A 13008-nucleotide genomic window follows, 5' to 3' on the forward strand; every position below is an offset into this window, starting at 1 on the left:
ATTCATCTCCTTAAGCCACATGACTGCAGTTATCTGCACTCCCACTGCCCCTGCCCACATCTGTGTGCTCCCAGAGCCATCCCCTCTCTCCATCTTCTCTCCTGGCTACAGCCAGGGCATAAACTGCTGTAGACACCCAGGGCTGTAGGATGAAGGGAGAATGCAAACTGCCCTGATGTTACAGACACAGGGCACCTTGCTGGGCTTTGCTGAAACGGAGCCTAAAGCGGGTACAGGTTTTAATGTGAACCAAAATACATAAACAATATAATCAGTTATCCCCTAAACAATTGTTTTCAAACAAGTCCAAAGCAACTATGGACATGCTGCTGCTAAGCACATATTGGTAGACTGCATATCCTCTGAGGGTTATATTTCTACAAGTTTTCTATTCAGACAGGCAGTCAGGCATTTTTAAGATATTGCTGGCTCCTAACAACTGTATCTCACCATAATAACAGCTCCTAGAGTGAGAACCCTTCTCTGCACAAGTGAGTCATGATGGGCTTTGTTACACTGGATTTAGTCTTCCTGTGAAACTGAGTTTTTAAAGAAACCACTAATGTCTTTTCAGCTGAGGTAAGCATCTTCCATACGCATGCTGCTTTCATAGCACTTAAGCATGTGACAAGAGTGCTGGAGGATGTAAATCAAAAGAGTATTCTCTTCAGCTGTCCTCATGCCCTTGAAAGCTCTGTTTATTCTGTGGTAAACTGGGTGCATTCAGTGTATCACTGACATGAAAATAATTAGGCTACTGTCCCCATCCCATCAGTCTGTACCTTACTTCTTGCCAGTTCTCTCAGCTGAGGCTGGCAGAGATGATTCCAGCAGTGGTGATTTTTTCATCATGGTATAAAGAGTGACAGCGGGAACCAGATACCCTCCTCTTCCCTAGCTGGCAGTCTTTTGACCCAAGTATAGAATGGGAGTCCTGTCTGAACTTGGCATCATTTTTGCCTGCATTTTGTGTGAAAGCAAAGGGCTCCCAGGAGGTCAGGTAAAGTTATGATGAGGGCAAGTGCATGGAGGTAAATAGGAAAAAATCAATTTGCAAAACCTGATGTCTGTGTTGTATTTCTGTTATGTATTAGATGTGGAGATGATGTATTTTATTCCCATGCATGTTCCATGAATGAAGTATAAAAGAAAACCAGCAAGTTCCTGAGTAAATTGTTGGGGATGCTTTTTACTGTCTCATAACAAAAGGGTATTGCTGTAGGTCACCTAATTTACAACTCTTTCTGTCATCACCTGCTCTTGAATTCAAAGCACAGAGGCTAGGGGTGAGAGTATTAATGACATACAGAGATTCAATGGATAAAAACAAAAGGGAAGCATGCAAGTCAATTAGCAGAACGCCTCAGCAATGACAGCAGCCAGCCCTCAGAGACACAAGTTTCCAGGAATGATTATTACAGTGCACAAGTGCTAGGGAATTCAGCTCAGCAAAAGGAAAGCATACTAGACTCAGACAAAGAAATAGAACTCACTGTCATCACCTGCTTCTGTGCATTTTAAGGGTAATATAAATATTAATGCCTTCCAGCAGTTTTTAAATATAACTACTCTTTTTATAGGGACAAGCATTATTTAGGTATAGGGGGGATGGACAACTCTGTGCTATTGTAAGGTAATGCAATATTAATGAGAGTACTATATATAGTTCTAAGCCCTTCCCTCTTTGCCAAGAGAAGAGCTAACAGATATTTGTGCAAGATTGGGAGAAATGACTGCTCCTATGCAGTGCAACCACCTCAGGTGAGCAATAGTGAGTGCAATGTTCTCTTTGGGTAAAAGGGAATGAATGACCCTCCCTGCTCTGTGCTCCCCAAGGAAGAAGTCAACTTGGACCCCATTTTGAAAACATTCAAGATGCAATGAGAAACTCTAGATCCAGGGTTTTTCTACTTAGCCGTAGGCCCCTCGTACACCTAAATTAGGAGAAGGATCACTCTAGGCTTTCTGTTTATTCAGAGAGAGATAACAGCACCCTTAAAGAGTGACTGAAATCAGGATGGGTGAAAGCGCCCCCTGGAGATGCCTTTCTGTTTCCTGGAGATTACAGAGGGGATCTAAAGCACTGTCCCAGTGTCTAAATGAAGTGTCTGAAGTTTGATGGGATGAACTGGTACTGTAGAAGTATTTGAAAAGTGCCTCAGATAGTTAAGAACCAAGATGATGCACCTCCTTAGATTATTTATAAAATTGATTCCTAACTGCTTCTTTAGGCACATAGTAAGTTGTCAGATCTGGACATTTAGCTGTACAAATGGGGACAGCCTAAGGAAGCTTCCAGGAAATCCTACTGCACATTATAACTTGGCTGGCTTCATTTAGGCTCAGTGGAATTATCACATTACAGTGGCTCAGTGGATGGCAAAGAAAAGGGCACCATGAAGGGACTCAGAAATGAAATGTCTCCAGATTAGCAATTACCTTCATTGACTCATAGTGTTTGAAGCCAAAAGCACATTTGATTAATCTGAACTTCTATGCATTGAGTCCACTACATGTTCACCCATGTATGCAGCATGTTTTCCATCTCCTTTACAGCGTATCTTCAGAAAGCTGTCCCACTTTGAATTTAACACTTTAAAGAAAGACCAGTGAGCATAAGCAGTTAATTTCAGGAACTACTCACTATGCCACTGCATCAAAACCACCTGTTAAAATATTCTCTCTGCAATGCAAGACTCTCAACACCAACTTAAGAGATTTCAGGTTCTGTCATGCCAGGAATTTCATTTAGGGGTAGAATATTATCATTTGAAAGCTTGACCTGGTTAGATACAAACACCTCAGAGCTCAAGAAAAGTTAGGGAAGATGTATAGACATGCTGATGTGTTTGTTGCAAATGCTGTGGAAGGAACATTAATAAATGGAAAATTGGATTTTCTATATGGAGATCCCGTGTCTGCTCCAAGTCTCTGAGGTGTTGTCAAACACCAGTTGACAGGAGCCAATCCTTCTGTACCTGAGGGATGGGGCTTTTATTTATTTCTTTATTTTTATTTCACTGTCCTAATGCTTTGATTCAGCACAGACGCCATGAATATGAGCAGTCCCAGCAAAATCAATGCCTGAAGTAGACACCTTTTATACACAGAATTAGGACTACTAGATCTCAAACTGTGCTAATGTTGAGGGAAGATGAACTCTTTTGTTATGCCTTAAACTTTATAAGTGCCTGTTCTACAAGAATTTTTCCTCATAGTTATGTTACAGTAAGGCCTGGCTGAGACCAAAACCCACTGTGTAGGGTACTACACAAAATATAGTAGGAAGAATCCACATCCCACAGATCTTACATTTTTCTGAAGGTTTATAGCTATTTTAGAGTAAATTGACACTTGAGCAAAGAACGTTTGAAATATTGCCTTAACTCTTATGTCTTTGGCTGAAATACTTTCTTTGAAGATATGGATGTTGGCTGAATGTTAATGCAGAGTTGGCAATCAGGCAGTGTACCTTGAAATACAGACACAGCTGGCAATAAAATTACAGTGAAACCACAATCCCTGAAATCACTCTATCTATTTTTCTTGCTTGAATGGTTTTGGAAAACAGCTTTCTGCGTTAGAGCCAGCTTATCAACCTGTTCCAAAATAAGTAAACAGCATCTTATCCAGTGAGTTGTTCTCAGAGATGTGTTGTATTACTCCTTTTTTGTACCATGTCTGTTAAATCATAAGTTACTGGGGGAAGGGCTGCCTCTTTGTCTGCACAGATACAGAGCACAGAGATGCCCAAGCCTCTGTAATTACTGTGATACGAACAATAGAACTTTCCATTTCTGGTTGTTGTTAGATCATGGGTCAAGTCATGCAAAAAGCTTTTAGTATGTGCTCAGAAGCCTTTTTTTATATAGATGGGGTTTTCAGCAATTGATCCACACTCTGTAAAAATTGGTTGCATACTGGCTCCATGCCTGGAGCTTGATTGTTCCCATCACTAGTTTCTAGTGAATGCTTTCTGCAAGGTACATAGAAATTATCAAGTAATTGTATCTTAAGCTTTTGTATATGCAAAGAACGTACACTATGGAGAACATTATCCTCTCTATATTTACCAATTACTGCACAAATAGGCATGGTCTGTAGTATTTTTCACTACATTCTAATTAAGGGCTGTCTCTTCCAGTGCTGGCCCAACACATTAACAGAGGGAAGTACCTTCAGTGCTTCAAATAGAAATCTTCACAATTTTAATTTTGATGGCGTTTTATAGCAACCTGCAAACACCTCCAGACCTGACACAGTAAGGAAACAAAAGGAGGTAACATCTCTCCCCTGGCTCAAATCCAGTATGGTTATCTTAGCAAAGTTTAGGTTGCCAGACCCTGTAGCACTGTTGTGCTATCACGTGAAGGGTGAGGGAGAGAAGGGATGATTCTTAGTTCAGCCTAGGCATATACTTCCATTCTTTGCAGTTTTTCTAGAAGAGGGAAACCTAGGTACAGACTGGAAGGGAACTACACTGCACGCCTGTCAGATTCACAGATGGACCATTCCAGCTTGATATGCAATCTACAGTTTTGTTTAGACAGAGTGCAAGTATATGGTGGCTTGGCAATGGAAGGTATAGATCCATTTCATTACTTTGGCACAGATTTCCTAAGTGACTGTGTCTAACTCTTACTGTCCCTGGGCTTTAGTCCCTTCAATGAAAGTGGAGTGCAACTACTCTTGATTTCTCCCTCTTCCCTTGCAATGTCTTTCTTTTGGCTACGAGTGTAAATCCTGTCCTTTGGGTATGAGGCACTGTCTTTAAATGCTGATGGATTAGTACAGCCAATATAAAGTTGAGAGTCAGAGGCAGATAATTCAGAGGAAACACTCCCACTGATGCTGGCTGGCTCTTGGGCCCAAACACAGCTATTAGTGGAAAACAGAAGTGTGTTGTACAAGGTTTTTTTCCTCTTCCTCTTCAGAACGGCTGCGATGAGACAAGAACTTCTCTGCAAGTTGGAAAAGAGCTAGCCCATCCCTGATAATCCTGTGTTTTCTAAAACTGCCCACAAATACAAGTGAAATCCGAAACTCTGTTCCTGCCAAAAAGGCCACATCACTAACAGTGAAATGGCTTTCCAGTGGCGTGACCTGCAGGGATGTCTGATAAGCATGTAGTCTCTCTCCTGCCAGTTTGGTTTTAATCAGATCAGAACAATAGAAGCTGACAATGAAATCCCAGAGTCTCACCCAGAAAGTTCCTCAGCTTTTGGCTGGATGTTTTGTTTGTCAGTTGTACTCTGCATTCTGCTGCTTGGAGAGCTACACTGGCCTCGCACCAGGAACCTGCAGACAGCATGTTATTTGCATATAACTCTCCACACTGTTTCCTCTGGAATAAGTGTCTGAAGAGATCACTTCACTGCAGAAGCATACTGAGGTGTCTGGAGTGCTCCACAAACCACAGGCCAGGAGGCAAATGGCAGGAACCATGGTTTCAGTTACAAGTCAAGAAGGAGCATCCTCCACCACAGCACTTGGACGAGTCTCTCAGTGTTGCTGTCAGTATGCTAAATCTAATCAGGCATTGTTCTGCTTAAAGGTAAGTCACATTTTCAAAAGCAATTTAGGCTTTTCTCAACTCTGAAGCCTCAGCCCACAGATTTTCCCAAGACATAGATGTCTAAGTTCTTGAATTACTTTGAAAATGCTGCTCTGTTCTGTCAACACAGTAGGTTGTTGCTCCCATCGCCTCTAGGAAAATCCAGCTCTCAAGGTTAACAAGAGCTAGGAAGACAAGTGGCAGAGCCCTTCCTGTGTGTCTGCAATCACAATATGCCTCCACGCTCCCTGGGAGCATGGCTGTGAGCACATGGCACAGTCTGCACTGCTGGGGTCTATTAGTAGCTACACCCAGCTGGAGCAGAATGTTTGTGCAGTCTGCAAGCAAACTTTGTCTTCCAGATAGGGTATACAGATACGTTTTGCTTTGCAATTACATGTTATGTTTGGGTGTATTTATGCTATATTTATGTTTTGAAAATGTGAATGGAAAAAAAACTCTAAAGAGATTTAATAATCTGGGCCCCTCACTTCAGCTCCTCACATGTAAGACAATACTGTTCAGAGACCTGTCTGGATTGTAGTTCTTCAGAGGGAAGGTGGTCCTTCAACAGAAGCCTTCGCTTCCACACTTCATTGGCAAACAGTTTGAAAACAATCCACATTTGTAATAGTATTAATTTAAATAATCTAGTTCTTTTGCTCATGTTAGCCGAGAGAAGAACACATAACCACTCTAAGGAGGTTATATGTGGTGCTTTATTCCGAGGCCCCGGGAACCAGGGGTACCCACCCAAATCTGGTTCCGAAGACCGTTACAACGTGCTCACAATTTATCCTGTAAAGTATTACATATGCATCACCTTTCCCACTATGCTGATACATATTCATGACCTATCCCCGCTTCGTATTATAATGAGTACAAAAGTCATTTCCATATGTTCTGCGCTTGCGCAGTGCCTCCTGATGGTCGTGGGCAGGGGTCTCAAGATGAAGTAAGTAGTCTTCCTCAGATGAAGTAAGACGTCTTCCTCGCTGTGTACTTTTCACCTTTTGAGTCCTGGATAGGTTCCAACGATGATGCTTTCACCAGCATTCTTCTTATCTCTTTCTGACTGGTACTGGTATGCATCTTCGTTTCTTATCTTAAAGGTTCTGCTTTGAAGTAACCTGGGGAGTACTGCTTCGCCTGGGGAGTACTGCTTCGCTTGGATAGTCTCATATATTTATCTCCACATCCTAGTTACCAAACTTTCCAGTAGCCTTGAGTGCAGACACCCAGCTCGGCCAAGGTCTGTCTTTGCTGTCAGGACTTTTTATGCGGTACTAAAAAACTCAGCAAGTTTCAAACTGTTAGCAACAGGCTTAACGGAACATAAATCAAGCAACTCACAAGTCTAATTACTTTAAAGCAACTCACAAGTCTAATTACTCTATATATCTAACATTTCCCCCCTTTGAAAATACTTCATCTTTTGCAAGTATTTTCACTCATGTAGTAGTTTCCTGATAGGTAAGAGGAGGAGTTATTGGGTGTCGTGGATATTCTCGAGTCACTGCTCCAATGATTTTATGTGTCCAACTGGTATTCCGGGTTATTTCTCTTTGAATACAAAAATATACCAAATAGGTTACGAGGAACACAAGCAATAGGGTAAACACTGTCTCTATGAGGGAATGAATCCACCCAGTAAGGTGAATTCCCAATCCATCAAATAATGCTCCTACCCAATTTTGACTTATTTCTTCCTTTTCCTTTTCAGCTTCCTTTTCAATTTTCCCTAATTGAGCAATGTCATATTCTATATCTGCAGTTACGTTTGGTATATGCACACAGCAGTGATCGGCTCTATCCTTGAGATATCCACAAACACCATGTTCTTTCAACAACCATTTCACTGTTTCTTTAGCCTGATTGATGAGACAGGGAGAGGCTTCTGGCCATCCAGAAAAAGTGTCAACCCCTACTAACAAGTATCGATATCCCTGTATCTTGGGTAATTCCACAAAATCAATTTGCCAATAGTCACCCGGCTCTATACCTACTCTGATATTTCCCATTTCTACTTTCCTTTTGACTACTGGATTGTTTTTCAAACAAATTTCGCATTTAGATCCTATGGATTTTGCCATTGTTAACATCTGTGTAGAGATCATTCCTCGTTTTAAATATGTTACCAATGCTTCTGCCCCCCAATGACATTTTTGATGTTCAATTTGTAGAATCGTTCGCATGATAGCAGGTGGTACCACCACTTGTCCAGTAGTGGTTACGTACCATCCTTTCGAGTTCAATCGGGCCTTTACTAATTCAGCCAATTTAACATCTTCTTCTGAATATCTTGGTTTTTGGTTCATATAATTCTGTAATGGGCTTACCTTCGTTGGTATCAGAGCCATAACTGTCCGTACCTGTCGTGCAATTCGTCTAGCCATCCGATCCGCAAATGTATTTCCTTCGGCTATCTTAGAACTTCCTCCTTGATGCGCTTTACAGTGCATGATAGCCACCTGTTTTGGTAATTGCACAGCAGTTATCAAATTCAGAATTTCCTCTTGATATTTTATGTTTGTCCCTTGTGAGGACAGGAGTCCTCGTTCCTTTCATAGAGCTCCATGTATATGGGCCACACCGAATGCATATTTCGAATCGGTCCATATATTTACCCGCTTTCCTTTGCTCAGTTCTAAAGCTCTGGTGAGAGCTATTATCTCTGCCCGTTGTGCTGAAGTCCCTGGGGGCAAAGCTTTTGCTTCTATTAGGGCGTTTTGTGTAGTTACTGCATACCCAGCATAACGGACCCCACCTTCCACAAAACTGCTTCCATCAGTAAAAAGTTCCTGATCAGGTTGCTCAAGTGGGGCATCCTTCAAATCGGCCCTCGTCGCATATGTATATTCAATCGTCTCCACACAATCGTGTTCTAATATGCCGTCCTCTGTGTTTGTACCTAGAAAAGCTGCTGGATTCAACAAGTTAGTCGTCTTTAGAGTCACATCATCTTGCTCAGTTAATACCGCCTGGTATTTCATCATCCGACTTGGGGATAGCCAGTACCCCCCTTTTTGTTCTAAGACAGTCATTACCATGTGTGGCACATATACATCAATATGTTTTCCTAAGGTCAATTTTCTTACTTCTTGTATTAATGTCACTGTTGCTGCTACTGCTCGTAGGCACGATGGCCATCCAGCACTTACCGGATCCAGCTGTTTGGAGAAGTATCCCACTGGTCGCTTCCAGCTTCCCAGTCTCTGCGTCAGAACTCCCAATGCCAATCTCTGTCTCTCGTGCACAAACAGCTGGAAGTCCTTGGTTAAATCCGGTAATCCCAGGGCGGGTGCTTTTATTAACGCTTTTTTTAGCTTCTTAAAAGCTTCCTTTTGGGACCCTTCCCAAATGAAGGTCTGAGATTTCTGTGCCTCATATAAAGGTTTAGCTATCAGTCCATAGTCCGATATCCATAACCTGCACCAACCCGCCATTCCAAGGAATGTTCTCAGTTCATGTAAATTCCGAGGCTCTGGAATAGCACAAATTGCCTTTATACGATCAATTCCCAACCTCCGTTGTCCCTGGGAGATTTCACAGCCCAAATACATTACAGTAGTGCAGGCAATCTGGGCTTTCTCCCTCGAAACCTTATACCCATTTAGTCCCAATTGATTCAGGATCTCTATTGTTACTTGTACACACAGTGATTCTTGTTCAGTTGCAATGAATATATCATCTACATATTGCAATAAGAGATATTGTGTTCTTGGTACCTGAATTTTCCTTTGAGTTACCCAGAGTTCCAATTCTTTCGCCAGCTGATTTCCAAAAAGCATCGGGCTATTCTTGAATCCTTGTGGGAGTCTCGTCCAGGTTAACTGAGTCTTACGTCCATTGTGCGGGTTTTCCCATTCAAAGGCAAAGAGTTTCCTACTACTTTTGTCAAGGGGAATGCAGAAGAAAGCATCTTTTAAATCAATTACTGTGAACCATTTATATTTCTCCTTTACAGATGTCAACAATGTATATGGATTAGCCACTACCGGATAGATATCCTTTGTTATTTCATTTATTGCCCTTAGGTCCTGTACTAACCTGTATTCACCATTCGGTTTCTTTACTGGAAAAATTGGTGTGTTATATTCTGATTCACATTCTTCTAAAATTCCAAACTTTAAAAATTTCTCAATCGTTTTCACTATCCCATATCGTGCCTCCAATTTTATGGGATATTGTTTTATCCGCACCTGTCTTGCCCCTTCTTTCAATTCCACTACTACCGGCTGAGCCATCTTTGATTTTCCCGGAATTTCTGTCTCCCAAACTGTGGGAATCACTGCTTCCTCTACTTCCCTAGGTATTCGGGCATTTGGACTGTTCTTTAACACTAGTATCTGTCCGGATTGTGATTCCGGTACCTGCATAATCAATTCCCCATTTTCAAAAATAATTTTAGCGTTTAATTTTGATAATAAATCTCGTCCCAACGGGGAAACAGGACAGTCCGGCATGTATAGAAACTCATGTATCAATTCCTTTCCCCCAAACCGTAATTCCAGGGGTCGCATGAATGACCGCACCTCCTCTCTCCCTGTGGCCCCTATTATTGTGGTAGTCTTATCCCCTATTTTCCCATACAGGTCATTTAACACAGAATAAGTTGCACCAGTATCGACTAAAAATTGTACCTCCTCTCCCCCCAGCCTTATTTTTACTAGTGGTTCACCCTTTTCCGATTCTAGTCAGCTCTGACTCCCATATTCTCCCAGAACCATGGCTTTTGCCACCTCGGATTCCCCGAAGGAGTATCCAGATTGCGGGTTCTGTCTCAGTCTCTGAGGGCATTCATTTTTCCAATGCCCCTCCTGTTTACAATAGGCACATTGATTAATGCCTAATCTGCCTGATCCTGACCCTGGATTATTAAGTGTTCCAAATCCTCTTCCCCCCCCCACGCATCATTCCTCTACCTCTACCCCTATTACCAGGGGTACCTTGTCCTCTGCTTTGCATTATAGCCAATAGATGTCGCTGCTGCCTTTGAACACCATCTCTTTCTCGGTTATTATATACTTTCCAGGCTGTTTCCAGCAGCTTATCCAAATCACGCAATTCAGCACCCTCTAATTTCTGCAATTTCTTCCTGATATCATCCTGAGATTGCCCTAGGAAAATTAGAGCCAGCTGAGCCTTAGCCTGTTCCGTTTCTACATCCAGATCCGTATATTTCCTGGCCACTTCTTTAAGTTGCTCCAAAAACACGGACGGAGATTCTGTCCTTTCCTGTCTGACATTATATAACTTTGACCAATTTATTGTTCTTGGCATAAGCCCCAGTGGATTGTTTCCAAAGCACCAAATCTCCCGGAGAAAAAAAGAACTTTAACATACACAGGTCCCTCTGTACCTACTCCCTGATGGAGCGGCGCCAATAACACACTAGACGTTTGAATTCTTGCCTCTTTACCCTGCATATCTTGCTGTCGGGTCCGATGTGAAACCGGGGTGAAGGGACATTCCCGTTCTTTTCTACATTCACATCCTTTATTTACTTCTAGGTTCTCATCATCACTGTCATCCCTTACTTTCCTGCTTCTTAAGGCAGGTGGGATTGACGGAGTTGGTGGGGCTATCAACAAATCAGAATCATCATCATCTTTCTGAAATGTTGAACTTGCCCACCTCGGCGCTGCTCACCCTGCCGCTGCCGCTCTTTTGTCCTTGGCGGCGGGGCTCGCCGCGCCTGCGGAGGTGGGAGGCGACGTCAGTTGCCGCAGCCGGCGCCGCGCCGCGGACACGTCACGTGGCCCAGGCGCGCGGGGCGGGGGGGCGCGCGCGGACAAAGGTGGGACCCGCGGCGGGGTGGGGGGGGGCGCAGTGTGTGTGGGACGGGGCACGGGACGTGAGCGCTGCCGCTGCCACGGCCTGCTCCGAACGCCGCGGACACGGCGGAGCTACCGGCACCGCCGCGCCCTCCCGACACACCCCCCCACCCCCGATAGCGGGGCGCAGACTGATGCAACACCGGCGGGCGACTGTCACACCGCCGGACGGCGCCTCCCGCGCCGGGGCCGCCTCTGTGTTTACCTCCCCTCTTCCTCACCGGCGACACCGGGCATCCCCGGCGCTTTCAATGGGAAAATGCAAACCGGTCGCGGGACATCACCGCGCCGCAGCCGCTCGGGGTTTTTCCATCCCGGCGGCGTGTCCCTGGGCGCACCTGCCACCGCGTGTCCCGGTGGAGCACGGTGGGACTGGGCGGCAAGGTGGGGGGCTTCCGCCGGTAAAGGCTGCGCCCTGGAAGTCGCCCCGTTCTTCCTGCCGCGCCGTACCTTCTCCACAAGGTCCGGAAAGCAAAACATTATTCACAGCCATGCATCCCATACATTTCTTCTCACCCACACAGCCTTTACATTGTTCACTCGATTTTGCACTAACAACCATTATTCCACACGCCTTTCTCCATTCATCATTGTCTCTTAACATAAAGAACAGTTCCACATATGGGACCTCGTCCCATTTTCCTTCCCGTTTGCAAAATAACATTAATTGCATAATCGTATCATAATCTAAAGTTCCATTCTCCGGCCAGCGGACTTGATCCTCTAATTCATATTGCGTCCACCACACATTACAGTAATCAATTAATTTCCCTTTTTGCATCCCTTGTCCAAACCGCCCCTCCTTCCAGTGACTCAAAATACACCCTAACGGCGACGACTTTGGTATTGATGACATTCCAAGCTTATTTCAATACAGGCTAATACAGACAAATTCAATTTCAAAATATGAAAGTATACCAAATACTTTACCAGACCATGAAAGTATACCAAATACTTTACCAGACCACTGTTTGCCTGAACCTGCAGGCTATATACCGAATAATTTACCAGACCAGACCACTGTTGCCGAACCTGCAGGGCTTTCGCCACTGTCTGACGGACGGCGCCTAGGCTTCCCCTGGAGCTCCGTAGCCCAACCACGCACAGCTTTCGCCGTGTCTAACAGGCAGGCTTTTACCAGACCAGGAAATGGTACCAATACCAAATAATAAAGCACCGTCTCTTACCAATGCCGTTGGTCCGTCGAGAGCACCGGAGGTCGGTCGCGGTCGATGGCTCCCCGAGAATCACTCGGTGCCGGCTGGAGCTGAATCGATGCGCGAGCCGCCTCAGCAATGCCCGCGAGGTCCCATCTGGGTCGCCAAAACTGTTAGCCGAGAGAAGAACACATAACCACTCTAAGGAGGTTATATGTGGTGCTTTATTCCGAGGCCCCGGGAACCAGGGGTACCCACCCAAATCTGGTTCCGAAGACCGTTACAACGTGCTCACAATTTATCCTGTAAAGTATTACATATGCATCACCTTTCCCACTATGCTGATACATATTCATGACCTATCCCCGCTTCGTATTATAATGAGTACAAAAGTCATTTCCATATGTTCTGCGCTTGCGCAGTGCCTCCTGATGGTCGTGGGCAGGGGTCTCAAGATGAA

The sequence above is a fragment of the Strigops habroptila genome, chromosome 8 (genome assembly GCF_004027225.2).
Source record: "Strigops habroptila isolate Jane chromosome 8, bStrHab1.2.pri, whole genome shotgun sequence".
NCBI classification, from domain to species: Eukaryota; Metazoa; Chordata; class Aves; order Psittaciformes; family Psittacidae; genus Strigops; species Strigops habroptila.